The 9195-nt window shown below is 45.5% G+C and overlaps 1 pseudogene; it reads right to left on the reverse strand.

Annotated features, from left to right (window-relative positions):
- Positions 1–3921: 3921 nt before the first annotated feature.
- LOC139239259 (U2 spliceosomal RNA) lies at positions 3922–4100 on the reverse strand (annotated as a pseudogene).
- Positions 4101–9195: the final 5095 nt, after the last annotated feature.

Here is a 9195-nt window from a genome sequence, read left to right on the forward strand (position 1 = left end):
CGTGGCTGCAGTGTGCACCGTCTACAAGATGCACTGCGGCAACTCGCCAAGGCTTCTTCGGCAGCACCTCCCAAACCCGCGACCTCTACCGCCTAGAAGGACAAGGGCAGCAGGCGCATGGGAACACCACCACCTCCACGTTCCCCTCCAAGTTACACGGCATCCTGACTTGGAAATATATCGGCCGTTCCTTTATCGTTGCTGGGTCAGAATCCTAGAACTGCCTCCCTAATAGCACTGTGGGAGCACTTTCATCACACGGACTGCAGCGGTTCAAGAAGGCAGCTCACCACCACCTTCTCAAAGGGCAATTAGGGATGGGCAATAAATGCCGGCCTTGCCAGCAACATCCCGGAATGAATTTTTTTTAAAGTCAAGTCTAGAGGTCATCATCATAGGCTGTCCCTCGGAATCAAGGAAGACTTGCTTCCACTCTTAACATGAGTCCTTAGGTGGCTGAACAGTCCAATACGAGAAGCACAGTCCCTGTCACAGGTGGGGTAGATAGTTGTTGAGGGAAGGGGTGGGTGGGACTGGTTTGCCGCACGCTCTTTCTGCTGCCTGCGCTCTAGAGGTAACAAGGGCATGAATGACAGCAACAACAACAACAACAACAACTTCTATTTATGTAGCACCTTTAATGTCCTAAGGCGCTTCGCAGGAGCATTACAAGACAAAAAATTTGACACCGAGCCTGTATGCAATAAAGGTACAAACTGAGTACTGTTTAACTGAACAAGGTATAACCTTGTTCCTGCTTTATTACGGCCTAAAGTGCCTGATTCACAAAATGGCTGGCCTTTTATACCAGAGCAGCACCATGTGCCTGTTGCTCAGTGGCCTCCAACAATGACACCATCTGGTGGCTACAAACAGCATGTACATACAAGACAGAGCCACAGAAGGAGACATTCGAGCAGGTGACCAAAATCGTGGCCAAGGAGGTAGGTTTGAAGGAGCAGAATCTCTGGATACAATCCCTGGAACATGGCTATCAATCCCAGATATTTCTGTATCGTAAAAGCACAATCATTTCTTGTGAACCAGTATAAATGGGTGGAATTTTGGAATGGCATCCGCTGGAATAAATGGAATGCAAGAGAAATGGAATGAGTCAATTTCTGTCACTCTTGGAACAATGTCCACTGCCTCCCCATCCCCCCCCCCTCCCCCCCACCCCCCCCCCCCGTCAATATTCCTGTCCCATCATGTCTACTATAAAAACAACCTGTGATTTATGGACATGTTCAAGGAGGTGCAGCTTGAAATATTGGAATCAAACAAGTCGCCTTACGAAGCCTTTGAAGTAAAGCAACAACTGAAGACAAATCTCAAAGAGAGGGAGGAGAGGGGGGGGGGGGCGGGGAGGAGGGAGGGAGGGAGAGGTGGGGAGAGGGGAAAGGAAGGAGCGAGAGAGAAGGGGAGAGAGAGGGAAGGAGTGGCGAGCAGTGCGAGAAAGTGGAAAGGCTCTCTGATTCTGGTGAGTAATAAAACTAGCTGGTTAGGGCAAACTTTTTACTTGAGCAGCGTGGGTAATTACTGCTGTAGGGCAAGGGGTCTTTCGGTTTTATTGGGGTGGGGGGGACTCCTTAGCTATCAGATTTTTAAAATTATTACATCAGATATATGGCACAGAAACAGGCCATTCGGCCCAACCAGTCCATGCCGGCGTTTATGCTCCACTCGAGCCTCCTCCCGTCTTTCCTCATCTAACTCTATCAGCATAACCCTCTATTCCCTTCTCTCTCATATTTTTTTTAATTTCAAAATATACTTTATTCATTTAAAAATTTGTACAGTACACTCAAAAGCAATTCAGTACATTTAGCTGCGGTCAGCAATCCCATACACTACATTTGGGTGCTGACGGCAGTTCCGTTCGATACATTCCCTTGCTTTTCAGTTCAAGTACAATTCGGTACAATACGGGATACATTGTAGTACATTCAACAAATTACATTACATGTGTCACTATACAGTACACGGAATGGGTGGCGGTATATTTCCATTTTTTCTTTTCAACGTGCATTACGAAACAGACCTTGCATTGTACATGGCACTACATGGGTGTTTACTGATCATGGTGCTCCATGTACACTAAAAAGAAGTTACAAGTAGGGCCCGAGGGGGGTTTTGTACTGATTCCTGCTCCCGGGTTTACCGTGGCAGAAGGGCTTTGAACAGTGGCCCTTCCCCACCGTGCCTTTGCGGCGGCTGCACCAATTGTTAGTGCGTCCCTCAGCACGTATTCCTGGATCTTGGATTGCGCCAGTCTGCAACACGCAGACGTGGACATCTCCTTGCTCTGGAAGACCAGCAAGTTTCGACAAGACCAAAGTGCGTCTTTCACCGGGTTGATGGCCCTCCAGCAGCAGGTGATGTCTGTCTCGGTGTGTGTCCCTGGGAACAGCCCGTAGAGCACAGAGTCCTGTGTTACGGAGCTGCTCGGGATGAACCTCGACAGCAACCACTGCATCTCTTTCCAGACCTGCCTTGCAAAGGCGCAATCTTGAAGGAGGTGGGTGACAGTCTCGTCCGCCCCACAGCCGACTCGGGGGCACCGTGCCGTGTTGCTGAGACGTCGGCTGTGCATGAAAGCTCTGACGGGTAGGGCCCTCCTCACCGCCAACCAAGCTACGTCTTGGTGCTTGTGTGAAAGCTCTTGCGATGAGACGTTCTGCCAACTGAGTTCGACAGTCCGCTCAGGGAACCACCCGACAGGGTCCACCCTCTCCTTCTTTCGTAGGGCGTCCAGGACCTTACGTGCTGACCACTGTTTTATGGCCTTGTGGTCAAAGGGGTTTTTTGTGAAAAACGTTTCCACGAAGAACAGGTGGACAGGCATGGTCCAACTGGTGGGGCGTTTCGTGGCAGCGTGGCCAGACCCATCCTTCGCAACGCCGGGGACAGGTAGAACCTCAGCATGTAGTGACACTTGGTGTTTGCGTACCGGGGGTCTGTGCACAGCTTGATGCAGCCGCACACAAAGGTGGCCATCAGGATGAGGGCCACGTTCGGAACATGCTTTCCTCCACTGTCCAGAGATTTGTACATTGTGTCTCTGCGGACACGTTCCATTTTGGACCTCCAGACAAAGTGGAAGACGGCCCGGGTGACTGCCGCGGCACAGGAGCGAGGGATGGGCCAGACCTGTGCCACGTGCAGCAACCCCGAGGGCACCTCACTCCTGATGACCAGGTTCTTTCCTGCGATGGAGAGAGAGCACAACTTCCACCATCCCAGTTTAAGCTTCACTATGGCGATACGCTCTTCCCAGTTTTTGGCGCATGCCTGTCCGCTCCCAACAACTTCAGGTAATCTGGCTTAACGGTGAAGGGAATAAAGGATCGGTCGGTCCAGTTGCCAAAGAACATGGCCTCGCTCTTGCTGCAATTGACCTTCGCCCCCGAGGCCAGTTCAAACTGGTCGCAGATTGTGAGCAATCTGCGGACCGACTGCGGATCCGAGCAAAAGACGGCAACGTCGTCCATGTACAGGGAGGTCTTGACCTGAGCTCCTCCGCTGCCTGGGATCCCTTTAATGCCCGCATCCTTCCTGATGGACCTGGCAAAGGGCTCGACACAGCACACAAACAAGACAGAGGAGAGAGGACAGCTTTGCCTGACTCCAGATCTGATTGGAAAGATTTCAGTTTCCCACCCGTTGATTAGAACTGCGCTACTGATGTCTCTGTAGAGCAGTTGGATCCAATTGCGGATACCCTCCCCAAATCCCATTTTGGAGAGCATGTCCATCAGGTATGTGTGCAATGTCCTGCCAAAAGCCTTCTCCTGGTCTAAGCTGATTAAGCAGGCTCTCTCATATGCTTTTTTTAAAAATCCAATTTCGTTCCAGATCAACTCTAACGCCAAAGATCACTTTGCACCAATGTGTTTGATCTTAGGCCAAAAGGCCGAGAGGCGAAGTTGCACCGTTCCTGGAAATATTGCAATACCAGGTCGGTGCATGGAGTGGACGGGGCCTGCCCCTGATCCAGCTCCCTGTCCAAAAATCAATTCAATATCATGTCCTCATAGGGGATATTAAACTGATAAGAACAGATACTACACTTGATCTTAGCCAAAAGGCCGAGACTCTCTCATATGCTTTTTTAAAAAAAATTCATAGCCAATCGTTCCAATTCTTTGTCAAATCACAAACGCCAGAGGTCACCTTGCACACGCCAAGGATCACTCTGCGCCAATGCTCTTAGCCAAAAGGCCTAGAGCCACTGCACCGTTCCTGGAAGTACTGCAATACCAGGTTCGTGCCATGGAGGTGGATGGGTCAGGTCCCCCACACACCTCCGTGGAGGTGGATGGGTCAAGCCACCCCACCCACCTCCTCTCATATGCTTGTCTAACCTCCCCTTAAATGCATCGATACTATTCGCTTCAACCACTCCCTGTGGCAGCGAGTTCCACATTCTCACCCCTCTCTGGGTAAAGATGGATTTCTTGGTGACTACCTTATATTGATGGCCTCTAGTTACACCCTTCCCCACAAGTGGAAATATTCTCACATTCTGCGGTTATGAGGGGGTGGTGGGGCGAAACGCCTTTTACTGCCACAACCTCACTTCCCACCAAACCACCCGTGTGAGAGCAGATACTCACTGCCCTACCAGTTGGGTTTGAATGCAGGTGAAAATGCAGGTTTTCTGAACGATAAGGGCGTCGAGGGTTATGGGGAGCGGGCAGGGAAGTGGAGCTGAGGCCAAGATCAGATCAGCGGTGATCTTATTGAATGGTGGAGCAGGCTCGAGGGGCTGTATGGCCGACTCCTGCTCCTTGTTCTTATGTAAAAGACAGTGCCCTAACCCGGTATACCTTGCAGTTAGATTAATCCAGCACAGAAGGAGGCCATTCGGCCCGTCGAGCCCGTGCTGGCTCTCTGCAAGAGCACCTCAGCCAGTCCCCCTCCCCCCGCCCTTTCCCTGTAGCCCTGCATTTATTTTTTCTTTCAGATACTTATCCAACTCCCTTTTGAAAGCCACGATTGAGTCTGCCTCCACCTCAGGCAGCGCATTCCAGATCCTAACCACTCGCTGCGTAAAAACGTTTTTTCTTATGTTGCCTTTGGTTCTTCTGCCAATGTGTCCTCTGGTTCTTGACCCGTCTGCCAATGGGAACAGTTTCTCTCGATCTACTCTGTCCAGACCCCTCACGATTTTGAACACCTCGATCAAATCTCCTCTCAACCTTCTCTGCTCCAAGGAGAACAATCCCAGCTTCTCCAGTCTGTCCCCGTAACTGAAGTCCCTCATCCCTGGAACCATTCTGGTAATTATCTGGGTTATTCCCAACACCCCTTTGCTCTTTGGCCACAGCCCTGAAATCACCCCCCACCCCACACACACATCCTATATGTATTTATAATATGTATTTGTGGATTACTGTTGAACCAACGCTTGCAGGCATTCGATGCATTCCAGATTATAAATCTCCTCCTCTCCCCTCTGGTACTTTTTTCAATTATCGCAATTCTGCTTTCTCTGGTTACCCGCCCTCCCACCAGTGCATACTATCTCCCCTGGCACTTAATAATCACTTTCCATTTCAAGGTGCATTACATTCAATGCAATGTCCCGGCCGAAAACTTGTAAAACTCAGAAAATAGATTAAAAAGCTGGGGTGGTGGAGGAAGAGGAGGAGACCGATGGACGAAAGAGACCGGAGCTGTGAGTGTGTGTGTGTGTGTTTTTTAAAAAATGTAGTCTTCAAATGTAATTTATGACTTTCCAGGTTATACAACGTCGGCTCGCTTCCTAAACATCAAATCCGATCAGCCCACTGGGATGACCTCGAACATAACTTTAAAAAAAACATCCTTTATATAGCACAGACTCGTTTGGAGTCATTTAAGAAGATTTCAAGTCTGAATTGTGACCTATCGCCGCCTATCCGTGTTAGAACAGAGGCAGATAATAAATCTTCAAACCACCACCCTTCATAGAGTAAAGCCCGTTTCGCCCCCGCCTTCCCCCCACCTCCTCCCTCCAAATTATTCAATATGGATTCTTAAAAATACACAGTATGAGATCGCCCATGAGAACCTTATACATATCGAATGAAATTACAAGATACGGTCACTTAAAAAAATTTTAAAAACATAATTTATTGAACATTTTTTTAAACGTCTAATTTAAAAAAATAATATATCTTGGACCGAATTTTGAATTAAATGTAGAAGCGAGGCATTCTTCGATAGACAAGAAAACAGGCGACTGTTTGAGCTCATTTTATTGTCTGCGGCTCTGTTGAACGAGCGGACAGAGATGTACAGGAATAAAGATAATTGGAACTTTTAAAATTCCTTGTCATTCAAACCTGGAATCTCCAGCTTTCCCTTCCTGTAACTGAATGAAACCAGAGGGACGAAATTGTTCCGACTTATTGTCAGTTTATTTCACGTCCTTCAAGACTCGGAGAAACAAGCTAACTTTTTCAGTAGCTAGTAAGTTTTTTTTTAAAGAATGGAATAGAATCAGCGCCACCAGATTCTAAAGACAAATATTGTTAAAGTTGTCCTTTATAAAGTTTCCCCTGAAAATTTGGATGGCGGCTTAGCAAAATAAATCACCCAGTCAGACAGATATCCGCACGGTTCAATCCTAAAATAAAATTCAAAGCAAGACTGCGCAGGAACCCGATTAATAATCGCGGGTTTAAAACCTCGATTTAAATCGGTTTTTTCCCTCCTCCCCGTTTCAACTAAATTGGAGGCAAAGGCTCAAGGAAACTAGACCAAGGCGATTAGTTTATTTTAAGTCTCAGTGTTTCAAGACATTATAATCAGCAGTGAGATAAATATTGTGGCTGTAGTAAGTTTCTAGAAATTAAACGGGGAGAGTGGGAAGGGGTTATTTAATTCAGAAATTGTTCTGTATTTCAGACTTTTTTTTAGGTGGGGGGCTAGAATCGGCTTCATTCCCTCCTGTTGCTTGAAGACGCGGCCTGGGGGTGCAAAGTGTTTATAATCATTTTTAAATGCATCAGAATGGTTGGAAGGATCTGTAACAGAGAGACAGAAGCGGAGAGGCAGAACTAAACCAGCAGATTTAGACTGAATAAGACTCGCAAAGCAAAAAAACAGCGGGTTAATCCCGGGTTGAAAACGGTTCAAGCAATTTCTCTCTGGACTACCCGTTTTCGTTGCAAAAATTAAACATAATGTGACTGGACATCTTTATAATCGTTGCTTAAATTACCCCTCCTATAAATTTACACAATCGCTGTAGAATTTTACAGGCCATTACAGGCTCGATAATTCTGAGCCGGCTTCTGAAATGTAATTTTTTTTTAAAAAACGGGACGTTGTGAACATAAAAGGACAAAGAAAGAATGACTTTAAAACTTCTCGAAGAAAAAGCCAATTGGTTACATTTCCGTTCGAATCATTTTCTGATTTAAAGAAAATTACTTTTTTTTAAAACTGGGAATGATTTGATCGAATTTTAATGTACAATGTCGGTGGCGCTACGGGAAACACATCGAACCTTTTAGCAATTATTTCAATTGTAAAAACATTAAAGAAAGTGAAATATAAACTTTAGAGAGAAAAATCTAACAACAGTTTGCTGGAAACTAAACGCATTAATATATTTCTTTCAAAGAATAAGTTTGTTGACTTGTATGAAGTACATTTTAAAACATTGATTACAATTAATGTTTCTTTCTTTTTTATTTTTCTCTATTATTTATTGCTTATTATCTCTCTCACTATTTATCTTCTCTTTCTATCGGTGACCTATCTCTGTAAGTATTATTTGCCTATTTCTATCGCTCTAGCTATCTATCTCTCCAACTTTTATCTCTCTGTCTCCGGCTAATTAGTTCGAAGTTTTATGAGCTGTTTGGGGACAATATGAAATTCATATATTTGAAAATAAGGTTTTCCTTCATTCGCAATTTATCTGGATTGTAATTAAACAGATTTTAAGCTGTTATATGTGTGTCTGTGGGTTGTGTGTCTGTCTGTGTCCTTGTGCCTTGGTATATATGTATTTGTATATATGTCTGTCTTTCTGTTTTCTGTGTTTGGTGTATTTTGCCCGCGTTTTAAATATCTGTGTTTCCATGTATCTTTTTGTGTGTATTTTTGACTGTGCTTATATATACCTGTTTATATGTGTCTGTGTGCCTCTGTGTCTATATTTATGTGTTTTGAGTCTGCCTCTGTTTGTGTCTGTATGTTTGTGTTTTGAATGTGTCTGTATGTGTCTGTTTGAGTCTGTCTGTATTTAATATGTATGTGTATGTTTAAATGTGTCTGTTTATGTGTTTTAATCTGTCTGTGTCTCTGTGTGTCTGTATGTGTGTGTGTTTTGAATGTGTGTTTGAGTCTGTGTGTTTTTAATCTGTATGTGTATGTTTAAATGTGTATGTTTATGTGTGTGTGTTTCAATCTGTCTGTGTCTGTATGTTTTCAGTCTGTCGGTATGTTTAAATATGTCTGTATTTTCGTACGTCTGTGTATGTTTAAATCTGACTATGTCTCTGTACGTGTTTTCAGTTTGACTTGTGTATATGTAAATTGTCTTTGTTACTGTGCCTGATTTGAGTCTGTCTGTGTATGTTTAAATGTGACTATGTCTTCATGTGTGCTTTAAGTCTGTGTGTGCATGCTTAAATGTATCTGTGTTTCTGTGCGCGGTTTAAATCTGACTATGTCTGTGTGTGTGGAGGTTTTCAGTCTGGCTGTGTACGTTTAAATCTTTGTCGAACTGCGGATGCAGAAGTTTGGGATTTGTTTAAAACTCAACGCTATTCTGGTGTTAAAAATAAAACCGAGAGGGAAGGGGAAAGGGTAGAACGGGACCTTACCGTGGGGAGATTTCGGGGATAACTCGGAACTCTTGTCACTTTCGTTGCGAAGAGGACAGAAAACTTCAAGCGTTTTCGGTGGGCCTGGGAGGCTGGTATTGGGAGAGAGAGAGAAAAAAAGCTTGAATGGAGAAGGGCAGGACAGAGGAGGTGATTGGCTGCAGTGGCGATGAGTTGGGCGACGATTGGTGTGCACAGCGAAAGAGGGTTCGACCTCGGATGGAGAGGAGGCGCTTCCCAGGGCTTTCTGAATATTTGGGTGGACTAACCCAAACACTATGGGACACTATTGCTGAGATCATCGGGGAGAGCTGGACTTCTAGAAGTGTGTGTGTTTGTGTGTGTGTGTGTGTGTGTTTGTGTGTGTGTG

Source organism: Pristiophorus japonicus, chromosome 26 (assembly GCF_044704955.1).
Source record: "Pristiophorus japonicus isolate sPriJap1 chromosome 26, sPriJap1.hap1, whole genome shotgun sequence".
Lineage (NCBI taxonomy): Eukaryota > Metazoa > Chordata > Chondrichthyes > Pristiophoridae > Pristiophorus > Pristiophorus japonicus.